General features: G+C 51.6%; 1 protein-coding gene across 1 annotated transcript in view; it reads right to left on the bottom strand.

Moving 5' to 3' along the window:
* The window catches only part of METTL16 (methyltransferase 16, RNA N6-adenosine), a 248706-nt gene that overhangs the window by 20383 nt on the left and 215718 nt on the right, over nucleotides 1–12605 (bottom strand). The window lies entirely within an intron of this gene.

The following is a 12605-nucleotide window of genomic DNA, read 5'->3' as shown; positions in this document are numbered from 1 at the left end:
TGACAAGGCCGATAAATAACCTTTAATGGTAGCCACTGCACAACCTTTTTGCGCCAGAGATAGAGCAAAAGACAAAATGTCCGATAGATGAGCATGTAAGGGATCAATCTGCCTCTCTCCACACCACGCAACAAATTTAGACCACCTATTAGCGTAGATAGATTTAGTGGAGTGTCGCCTGGCCGCTAATATAACATCCACTACCTCAGGCGGGAGAGAGAAGGAACTCAGGTTGCCCCGTTCAATCTCCAGGCATGTAGGTGCAGACTCTGGAGGTTGGGGTGTAGAACCTGCCCCTGCGACTGCGAGAGGAGGTCTGCCCTGAAAGGGAGACGGAGCGGCGGGCACGTTGAGAGTTGGAGAAGATCGGAGTACCACACCCTCCTTGGCCAATCCGGAGCTATTAAGATTACTAGAGCCCGGTCTTGGCGAATCTTCCTCAATACTCGAGGAATCAAGGGTATGGGAGGAAACGCGTAAAACAACTGGCCGCACCAGGTCATTTGAAACGCGTCCCCCAACGCTTCCTGCATCGGATACTGAAGGCTGCAGAACAACGGACAATGCGCGTTCTCTCGAGTGGCGAACAGATCTACCCGAGGAAACCCCCACTTCTGGAAGATTAAACGGACTTGATCTGGATGGAGACGCCACTCGTGGTCTGCCGAGAAGTGGCGACTGAGACTGTCCGCACGCACGTTCAAAACTCCGGCCAGATGGTTTGCTATCAAGCAAATCCGATGGTCCTTTGCCCAGGACCATAGTCGAAGAGCTTCTCTGCAGAGAAGGTACGACCCCACTCCTCCCTGCTTGTTTATGTACCACATCGTGGTAGTATTGTCCGTTAGGACCTGTACCGACTGACCACGAAGGGAAGGGAGGAAGGCCTTGAGAGCCAGACGTACAGCCCGTAACTCTAACAGATTGATGTGAAAAATCTGTTCCTCTGGAGACCAAAGACCTTTGATCTCCAGATCCCCCAGATGAGCTCCCCACCCTAGAGTGGAAGCATCCGTTATGACTGTTGTCACTGGTGGCGACTGCTGGAACGGCTTTCCTTGTGAAAGATTGTTGCTTGCAATCCACCACTTCAAATCCACAGCAGCATCTCTGGAGATCTTGACAGTACCCTCTAGATCCCCTCTGTGTTGAGACCACTGCCTTCGGAGGCACCACTGAAGAGCCCTCATGTGCCAGCGAGCATGCGTGACCAACAGAATGCAGGAGGCAAAAAGACCGAGCAGACGAAGGACCTTGAGGACTGGAACTACCGCTCCATTTCGAAACATTGGAACCAAATCCTGAATATCTTGAATCCGCTGAGGCGGAGGAAAGGCCCGACCCAATGTTGTATCCAGTACTGCCCCTATGAACAGGAGGCGCTGAGAGGGCTCTAGGTGAGATTTGGGCTCGTTCACCGAAAAGCCCAGGTCGAACAACAACTGGGTTGTTGACTGCAGATGACGCAACACAAGCTCCGGGGACTTGGCTTTGATTAACCAATCGTCCAAGTAAGGGAATACTGCTATCCCCTTCCTTCTGAGCTCTGCCGCAACCACCGACATCACCTTCGTGAAGACTCGAGGTGCTGAAGTAAGACCAAACGGAAGGACCGCAAACTGGTAGTGTTGCGATCCCACCACAAACCGGAGATACTTCCTGTGTGACTTGAGTATCGGGATATGAAAGTAAGCATCCTGCAAGTCGACAGACACCATCCAGTCTTCCATGTTCAACGCCAAAAGCACCTGTGCTAGGGTCAGCATCTTGAACTTTTCCTGCTTGAGGAACCAATTCAAGATCCTCAGGTCCAGAATTGGTCTCAAACGACCATCCTTCTTGGGAATCAGGAAATACCTTGAGTAAACTCCTTGACCCCTTTCCTGCTCCGGGACCAACTCCACCGCGCCCTTTAAAAGGAGGACTTCTACCTCCTGTTCTAGCAACAGGAGGTGTTCTTGTGAACAATACGAAGGGCGGGGCGGGATGAGGGGCGGAAACTCCCGAAAGGGAAGGGTGTAGCCTTTTCCCACAACACTGAGAACCCAAGTGTCCGACGTAACAGTCTCCCATTTGGTGAGAAAATGCTGTAATCTTCCCCCTACAGGAGAGGAGTGAGTGGGAAATGGTGGAAGCCTAAGGCTGCTTCCCCTGCTGCACCCCGCCAGAGGATGAGGAAGAGGCAGAGTGCTGCTGAGAAGCTCCCCTGGTGCGGACCCTACCCCTCCCCCTAAAAAATCTATAGGGATGGGAAGAGGCAGGTTGCTGATATCTTCCCCGAAAGGAAGAGGAGGAAGAGCCACGCCCAAATCCACGAAACTTCCTGAAGAATCTGGAAGAGGCCGTGGAAGAAGGAGCTTGGAGTCCCAGCGACTTAGCCGTGGCCCTGCTCTCCTTAAACCGTTCCAAGGCCGAATCAGCCTTAGCCCCAAACAGTTTGTCCCCATCAAACGGGAGATCCAACAATGTGGACTGTACATCTGTCGAAAAGCCCGAGTTACGGAGCCAGGCCTGTCTCCTTTCCACCACAGTTGTGCCCATTGCTCTGGCTACCGAGTCGGTGGTATCCAGTCCCGTCTGGATAATTTGGGTCGCAGCAGCCTGGGCATCAGAGACAAGATCCAAAAGACCCTGGGGAAGCTCTGTAAACGAAGAGGAGATGTCATCCATCAGAGCATGAATATACCTCCCCAGGATACAGGTTGCATTGGTGGCTTTTAATGCCAGACTGCAGGATGAAAAAATCTTCTTCGACTGCGCCTCCAGCTTTTTTGAGTCTCTGTCCCCAGGCACCGTCGGAAAAGAACCAGGCGCTGACTTGGACGAACAGGAGGCCTGCACAACCAAGCTCTCCGGCGTAGGGTGCCTAGATAGGAAACCAGGATCAGTTGGAGCCGTCCGATACCTCCTGGCCACGGCTCTGTGAACTGCTGGGGAAGATGCCGGCTTCTTCCACACCTCTAAAACCGGATCCAGCAGAGCGTCATTAAAAGGTAATAGAGGCTCCGCCGCGGCTGAGGCCGGATGCAACACCTCTGTCAAAAGGTTTTGTTTCGCCTCCACCACCGGCAAAGGCAGGTCCAAAAAATTAGCTGCCTTCCGTACCACTGTATGAAAGGAAGCAGCTTCCTCGGTATATTCCCCCGGGGACGAAAGGTCCCACTCAGGGGAAGTGTCCAGCCCACTGGCCGACTCCAGTCCACGCAGCCCATCACCCGAGTCCTCTAGCTCTCCTTCCTCTAGAGCTCGTTGGTACTCCTGCTCCTCTAGTACCCGGAGAGCACGCCTCCTTGAATGCAGTCGTTGCTCAATCCGCGGAGTCGACAATACCTCCGCCGAAGTCGGAGATCGGCGCCGATCTTCCGAAGCCACCGACGCCGCATCCGGCGCCACAGGTAACTTCGGCGCCGACTGAAGAGCAGATGAAACGGATGGACCCACCGGAGTCACAGGCCGAAATCTCGACGTCGACGGGATGGGAATCCCTGGGGCCAATCCCTCCGAAGCCATCGGAGCGGCCACCGGCGCCGACACTGGCGCCGAGCCCACGTTCCCAAACGGGAGAAAGGGCATAAAGGGTGCCGGCCGAAGAGGCGCAGGATCACCCAAAGAAAAGGCCAAAGGCCCAGCCGGAGCACCCCCTGGAGCCATCTGCTGGAAGATGGCATACATCGCATTCAAGAATGCAGAACTATCGGCTCCAGGGGTGGGAAAAGCCGGATACTGGGGTACCTGACTCGGAGGCGACCCCGACGCCGGCCTCGGCGTCCGCGCCGGAGAAAACACTTGAGGCTCCAATACCTCAATCACCGACGCCTGTCCAGGCGAAGTTGGAGACGCCGGAGAGAGCAACGGCGTCGAAGGATGCGGCGTCACCGTGGGGCTGATCTCCCATGTCCTCCGGCGCCGATCCGGAGACCTGGAACGAGCCTCCCTTGAATGACGCCGAGATTCTCTACGGCGCCGGGAGTCTCGATGACGCCGATGTTTTGGAGAAGACTTTTTCTTATGATGCTTCTCCTTTGACTTGGCCATAAACAGCTTCGCCTCGCGTTCTTTAAGGGCCTTCGGATTCATGTGCTGACACGAATCACAAGTCGAGACGTCGTGGTCGGAGCTCAAACACCAAAGGCAATCGGAATGAGGATCCGTCACCGACATCTTGCCTCCACACTCACGACAAGGCTTAAATCCAGACTTTCTCTGCGACATTATTTCTACAGAGAAAGAGTACGCAGCAAGATATACACTGTAACCGCAAGAGTAACAGTTGCTCCCTCGAAGATAACCGTTTCGAATGCACGGAAAAAAGGGAACTGACGTCTGCACGTCGTCGAGGACCTCTTATTGCCTGTATGACGTCAGACGGCGTCGCGTGCGAGACAGTGACGTCCTCGTCGACGTGCAGAGACTAGTAAGAAGATTTCCGTCGAAAGCTGGCGCCATGGGAGTATTCATGAGGTGAGGAATCCACAGGTAGTTGTATCCATCAGAAACCCTCACACAGCAGAGCCCCGGCACCTACAATGCAAGCTACCCTCACACACAGGAGAGCCTTGGCAGCTGCAATGCAGGCTACCCTCGCACACAAGAGCCCTGCCAGCTGCAATGCAAGCTACCCTCACACACGAGAGCCCTGGCAGTTGCAATGCAAGCTACTCTCACACACAGGAGAGCCCCGGAAGCTGCAATGCAAGCTACCCTCACACACAGGAGAGCCCCGGCAGCTGCAATGCAAGCTACCCCCACACACAGGAGAGCCTTGGCAGCTGCAATGCAAGCTACCCTCACACACGAGAGCCCTGGCACCTGCAATGCTAGATACCCTCATACATGAGAGCCCCGGCAGCTGCAATGCAAGCTACCCTCTCACACAGGAGCCCCGCCAGCTGCAATGCAAGCTACCCTCACACACAGGAGAGCCCTGGCAGCTGCAATGCTAGCTACCCTCACACACAGGAGAGCCCTGGCAGCTGCAATGCATGCTACCCTCACACACAGGAGAGCCCTGGCAGCAGCAATGCAAGCTACCCTCACACACAAGAGCCCTGGCAGCTGCAGTGCTAGCTACCCTCACACACGAGAGCCCTGACAGCTGCAATGCAAGCTACCCTCACACACAGGAGAGCCCTGGCAGCTGCAATGCAAGCTACCCTCACACACGAGAGCCCTAACAGGTGCAATGCAAGCTACCCTCAAATACAGGAGAACCCTGGCAACTCCAATGCTAGCTACCATCACACACAGGAGAGCCCTGGCAGCTGCATTGCTAGCTACCCTCACACACGAGAGCCCTGGCAGCTGCAATGCAGGCTACCCTCACACACAGGAGAGCCCTGGCAGCTGCAATGCAAGATACCCTCACACACGAGAGCCCTGGCAGCTGCAGTGCTAGCTACCCTCACATACGAGAGCCCTGACAGCTGCAATGAAAGCTACCCTCACACACGGGAGAGCCCTGGCAGCTGCAATGCAAGCTACCCTCACACACGAGAGCCCTAGCAGGTGCAATGCAAGCTACCCTCACATACAGGAGAACCCTGGCAACTCCAATGCTAGCTACCCTCACATACAGTAGCGCCCTGGCAGCTGCAGTGCTAGCTACCCTCACACACGAGAGCACTGGCATCTGCAATGCAGGCTACCCTCACACACAGGAGAGCCCTGGCAGCTGCAATGCAAGGTACCCCCACACACAGGAGAGCCCTGGCAGCTGCAATGCAAGCTACCCTCACACACGAGAGCCCTGGCAGCGGCAATGCAAGCTACCCTCACACAGGAGAGCCCTGGCAGCTGCAATGCAAGCTACCCCGACACACAGGAGAGCCCTGGCAGCTGCAATGCAAGCTACCCCGACACACACGAGAGCCCTGGCAGCTGCAATGCAAGCTACCCCGACACACACGAGAGCCCTGGCAGCTGCAATGCAAGCTACCCTCACACAAGAGAGCCCTGGCACCTGCAATGCAAGCTACCCTCACACACGAGAGCCCTGGCAGTTGCAATGCAAGCTACCCTCACACACAGGAGAGCCCTGGCAGCTGCAATGCAAGCTACCCTCACACACAGGAGAGCCCCGGAAGCTGCAATGCAAGCTACCCCCACACCCAGGAGAGCCCTGGCAGCTGCAATGCAAGCTCCCCTCACACACGAGAGCCCTGGCAGTTGCAATGCAAGCTACCTTCACACACAGGAGAGCCCTGGCAGCTGCAATGCAAGCTACCCTCACACACAGGAGAGCCTTGGCAGCTGCAATGCAAGCTACCCTCACACACGAGAGCCCTGGCACCTGCAATGCTAGATACCCTCACACATGAGAGCCCCGGCAGCTGCAATGCAAGCTACCCTCTCACACAGGAGAGCCCTGGCAGCTGTAATGCAAGCTACCCTCACACACAAGAGCTCCGCCAGCTGCAATGCAAGCTACCCTCACACACAGGAGAGCCCTGGCAGCTGCAATGCTAGCTACCCTCACACACAGGAGAGCCCTGGCAGCTGCAATGCATGCTACCCTCACACACAGGAGAGCCCTGGCAGCTGCAATGCAAGCTACCCCCACACACAGGAGAGCCCTGGCAGCTACAATGCAAACTACCCCCACACACAGGAGAGCCCTGGCAGCTTCAATGCAAGCTATCCTCACACACGAGAGCCCTGGCAGCTGCAGTGCTAGCTACCCTCACACACGAGAGCCCTGACAGCTGCAATGCAAGCTACCCCCACACACAGGAGAGACCTGGCAGCTGCAATGCAAGCTACCCTCACACACGAGAGCCATGGCAGTTGCAATGCAAGCTACCCTCACACACAGGAGAGCCCCGGAAACTGCAATGCAAGCTACCCCCACACCCAGGAGAGCCCTGGCAGCTGCAATGCAAGCTACCCTCACACACGAGAGCCCTGGCAGTTGCAATGCAAGCTACCTTCACACACAGGAGAGCCCTGGCAGCTGCAATGCAAGCTACCCTCAAACACAAGAGCCCTGGCAGCAGCAATGCAAGCTACCCTCACACACAGGAGAGCCCTGGCAGTTGCAATGCAAGCTACCCTCACACACATGGGAGTTCTGTCAGCTGCAATGCAAGCAACCCCCACACACGCGAGAACCCTGGCTGCTGCAATGCAAGCTACCCCCACACATGAGAGCCCTGGCAGCTGTAATGAAAGCTACACTAACATACAGGAGTGCCCTGGCAGCTGCAATGCAAGCTACCGTCACACACAGGAGAGCCCTGGCAGCTGCAATGCTAGCTACCCCCACACAAAAGATAGCCCCGGCAGCTGCAATGCAAACAGTGGTAGGAGACAAGGAGAGGCGAGGAGAGCATTATCATGAGACCAGTGATGTACGCAGCCAGCGGGACAAATGTGCGAATTGAAGGGGTCTAAAAACCATGCTGGTGGTAGGCCATGACCAAGAACAAAAGCTTCCGCGCATTCGCAGGTTGGTGTTTTCAAGTCCAGTGTCACTGCACTAAAAGCTATAAATGGCTGAGGTGATGGGTACCTACAAGAGCCCTCTTTTTCTATATCTTGGTGCAGAAGACAGATAATGCAAAAAAAATCACCAGTGGTCATAGTTGAAGAAAAAAAAAAATGAATTCAAGGACTTAACTACGAAGTCTGCTTCAAGGAATTAAACCATGAAAAATGGTTTCAGAATGTAACATAAGTTTTGCATAAAGACTCAGAAAGGGAAATGGCGAACACAGTTTGTGTGTATATAGCCAAAAACTAGGCACCATTCATCAAGTAAAACAAACTGATTAAGGACACCCTGCTAAAAACCCATCAGCTCACGTACTTGTCAACAGGAGTCTATTTCTAACAGCCAAAAGGGGACCAAGAGAGCGTTATATGATGTACAGTTCTGTGACTGACATGCACATCAAATGCAACTAGTCATGGTTGGATCAGCATCAAAATGTAAATGTTTCAGTCCACAAAAACCATGAGTGCAAAGACCGTCATCAGGGCAAAACACTGATAACCAGTGCTTGAGTAAAGTGTGCAGCAGAGATCCCATAGGTCACTGGGCAAATACGAGAGCCTCAAAGGTGCTCAGACAAAAAGCAGTGCAGCAAAATGAGCACCTTTGAGGCAGAGGTGAGGTGTCCTGGTGCTGTTCAAGTCATTTTAATTATGTATTTTTGATTCTTAAATTTGTTCTTCCTATAAGCATCGGGTCTGAGGAGCCCATATAGCAGATCGTATACGAGTTGTTCACAAATTTAGGAAAGATTGACTTGGTATTGTGGATATCCAGAGGCTTAAATGACAGCAACAGTTTATTGATCACTTCTATTGCAGCACATAACTTCTGACCCTCATAAAACCATCATTGTAGCACTACAGTGCACAGAAGGGACTCAGACTGACATCTTGTGAAACACATGGATTTCAAACTGCTACTGAAACGTGAGTAATTTAAACATGCAAAATAGCATAGTTCCTTTTACTCCACATTGCACAAAAATGAGAGGTGCAGTAGTTGGTGGTGCTTTTGAATGTGCTGGTGTACTTGGCACTATATATCCTGGCAGTGGTGAGAGAGCTGGTGGTTGGGCTGGGAGTGTGTATTTGTGTGGTAAAAGTGCATGCAGTGGCAGGCCTTGAAAAATCATAAAAATGTTACTAGACCTGCAGGTCGAGTAGCTTGAATAATCTACTCGACCGAACTGTAAAGTACTTGACCCAGAAACAGGTCTCAAATTGTGTGATCCTAGGCAAATATTGTATTATACAGTCACCTTTTTCTTCATTCTCACATACGAGTGCACCTTCAAATATGTGAGTTCAGCATTTCTGCTGTAAAAAATCATCTTTTGTTTGATTAAATACACAAAATGTTTGCTCCATGTATAATAAATCTAGCCCACATATAGGGAATACATGATCCATGCATAACTTGCCTCTTAGTTTACTAATAACTGTGTCATCAGGGCAGGAGTGTTTCTCAGTTTATGTTTAAACACTCACTTTTAATAAATATATTACTAAAGCATGATATGGTAGGGCAGTCATTTACAGACCGTAAATTTCCAAGAAATGTCCAAAAACCTTGCAGCTTTACTGATAAAACTATAAAGTGTATTAACAATAATCTGTGAAAATTGGGTTTCAGAAAACATTTAACATTTGCGCATCACCAAGCATAGTGTTCTGACTTTTTTCATCCTATTAAAATAGTTTTTTCATCACGCAGAAGTACAAAACATGGTCTTTCACAGCTACTGAGATACATTTTTAAATGTTTGTAAAGTTGACTTAATATAAATGTTGTGTGTTAGGAAAAAACTGATCCCAACAGACTTTCATTTCACATAGGTCAGGCAGTTCACCTTACAAAATCCTAGAATTCTATAGTCACAGGAAAAGTACTTGCATTGCAAGAAGACAAAATGTATTTTGACCTCTGTCCCTGAACATAGAGCAAATGTGACAGAATAAGAGTTAAAGGCATCTTAATTGCTAATTCAGTTTCTGATGGAACAGAACACCTGTTCTTTGTTCAATCGCCAGAAGGGGCGAGTAGGATCTAAAAAGAGCTCGACCTCATAAAATAAAACATGCCATAGCAAGTGGTCGAGTAGATTTTTCGAGCCCTGGGTGGTCTATGCAGTCAGGTGTTGAAACAAGCGGTAAAGAAAGGTTTAGGTGGCGAGGGTTTGCCCTCTTAAACCACCCCATTTCAGGTGTGCTAAGTCTCTATCACCTAGCACAGACTCCCCACTTAATAGAATTTGCCTGAAACCTACCCTGTGACTTCTTTCACGATGCACATGGACATGATGCCACCATGATACGTGTGGTATACAAAATATGTTAAATTATCAACCAGTTCTAAATAAAATAGTGGCAGGGCACATGTACATAGCTGTGCCAATAGGTCGGAATTCTAACAGTAATCATGATGGTGAGGAGACAGAGTGGACACTCAGTAAACAAACCTGTGAGTGAAGAGACAGAGCCACAATGAAGGAGAAGGGGACACCTGGGACCTGAGAACCACATTGAAGGAGGAGGACACGAGATCTGAGAACCACAAAGAAGGAGGGGACACCTGGAACCTGAGAACCACAAAGAAGGAGGACAGGACACCTGAGAACCACAAAGAAGGAGGAGGGGACAGCTGGGACCGGAGAACCACAAAGAAGGAGAAGGAGACAGCTGGGACCTGAGAACCACAAAGAAGGAGGAAGGGACACCTGGGGCCTGAGAACCACAAAGAAGGAGGAGGGGACACCGGGGACCTGAGAACCACAAAGAAGGAGGAGGGTACACCGGGGACCTGAGAACCACAAAGAAGGAGGAGGGGACACCTGGGACCTGAGAACCACAATAAAGGAGGAATGGAATATCTGGGACCTGAGAACCACAAAGAAGGAGGAAGGACACATGAACTGAGGCCCACAAAGGAGGAGGAGGGGACACTTAGGACCTGAGAACCACAAAGAAGGAGGAGGAGACACCTGGGACCTGAGAACCACAATGAAGGAGGAGAGAACACATGACCCAAAAACCACAAAGAAGGAGGAGGGAACACATGGGAGCTGAGACCCAGGGACACCTGGAACCTGAGAACCACAAAGAAGGAGGAGGGGACACCTGGGACCTGAGAACCACAAAGAAGAAGAAGAAGAAGGACGAGAAACCTGGGACCTGAGAACCACAAAGAATGAGGAGACACCTGGGACCTTAGAACCACAAAGAAAGAGGAGGGGGCAGCTGGGACCTGAGAACCACACTGAAGGAGGAGGGGACAGCTTGGTCCTGAGAACCACACTGAAGGAGGAGGGGACAGCTTGGTCCTGAGAACCACAAAGAAGGAGAAGGACACATGACATGAGGATCACAAAGGAGCAGAGGGACAACTGGGACTTGAAAACTACAATGAAGGAGGAGGGGACATGCGGGACCTGAGGACCACAATGAAGGAGAGAACACCAGGGACCTGAGAACCACAAGGAAGGATGCGGGGACACCTGGGACCGGAGAACCAAAAAGAAGGAGAAGGGGACACCTAGGGCCTGAGACCCACAATGAAGGAGGAGAGGACACCTGGGACCTGAGAACCACAATGAAGAAGGGGACATCCAGGACCTGAGAATTACAAAGAAGGAGGAGGGGACACCTGAGAACCACAATCAAGGAGGGGACACCTGGGACATGAGAACCACAAGGAAGGACGAGGGGACACCTGGGACCTGAGAACCACAAAGAAGGAGGAGGGGGCACATGACATGAGAACCACAATGAAGGAAGAGGGGGCACCTGACATGAGAACCACAATGAAGGAAGAGGGGGCACATGGGAACTGAGAACCACAAAGAAGGGGGAGGGGACACCAGGGACATGAGAACCACACAAAAGGAGGAGGGGACAGCTGGGGACTGAGAACCACAATGAAGAAGGAGGGGACACATGACCTGAGAACCGCAGTGAAGAAGGAGGGGACATCTGGGACCTGAGAGCCACAAAGAAGGGGGAAAATGACCTGAGAACCACAATGAAGGAGGAAGGGACAGCTCGGACCTGAGAACCACAATGGAGGAGGAGGGGACACATGACCTAAGAACCACGACGGAGGAGGAGGGGACACTTGCGACCGGAGAACCACAATGAAGAAGGAGGGGACACCTGGGACCTGAGAACCACAAAGAAGGAGGAGGGACACATGACCTGAGGACAACACAGGAGGAGGAGAGGACACCTGGGACCTGAGAACCACAAAGCAGGAGGAGGAGACATGCAGGACATGAGAACCACAATGAAGGAGGAAGTGACACGTGGGAGCTAAGAACCACAATGGAGGAGGGGACACCTGGGACCTGAGAACCACAATGAAGTAGGAGTTGACACCTGGGATCTAGGGAATGCATCAGTGCATTCGAGAGCAGAAAGCTCTCTACAGCGTCTCCTCGGCTGCCCACGTGAAACACATGCACACTCCTAGCCCTGCAACTAGGCGCTCAGTCACTTCACAGATGCAATGTCAGTGAACACACGGAAGGGTCAGTGAATGATGCTTACACCAATGGGCAATGCAGCATGATGTCTTGCAATGTCAGGACTCTTGGAGAGACTTAAAATGGGACCTCCTGCCCCATGCTACAATCTTGTAACACCAGTGCAACAATCTGATCAGACTCATTTTACAATTACTACACCCAGATCTTGACCAATCCTGTGACAAAAGAGAGATGATAAAAATTATTCATAATATATTTAGAGCGAGTACACAGCAGTGCTATTATTGCTAGCAATGATATCCCACCCACCACGGCTGCCACTCTTTAATAAAACATTCAACCAGAACTTAAAACAAGCAATGACAATGCCAAGAAGACTCACTTATAACTAAAAGTACCACCATGTCACTGATGAGACTAGGCACTCAATACATTAGCATGCATGCCCCCTGTCACTCACTCATTTACCCATACACCCATTCATCCACTCACTGAGTCATTCGTGCATCCACCACTTATCCATCAGCAATAAAACAGATACTCAAACCCCCAAAACATATGGAAAATAAATTAAAAGAAAAGGAGAGAAGAAAACACGCCACCACCTAAAGCTGGTGGGCCTACGCTTGCAAT

The sequence above is a fragment of the Pleurodeles waltl genome, chromosome 3_2 (genome assembly GCF_031143425.1).
Source record: "Pleurodeles waltl isolate 20211129_DDA chromosome 3_2, aPleWal1.hap1.20221129, whole genome shotgun sequence".
Classification (NCBI taxonomy): Eukaryota; Metazoa; Chordata; class Amphibia; order Caudata; family Salamandridae; genus Pleurodeles; species Pleurodeles waltl.
Note: the sequence above shows the minus strand (reverse complement) of the source record. Positions and strands in the feature narration are given on the sequence as shown.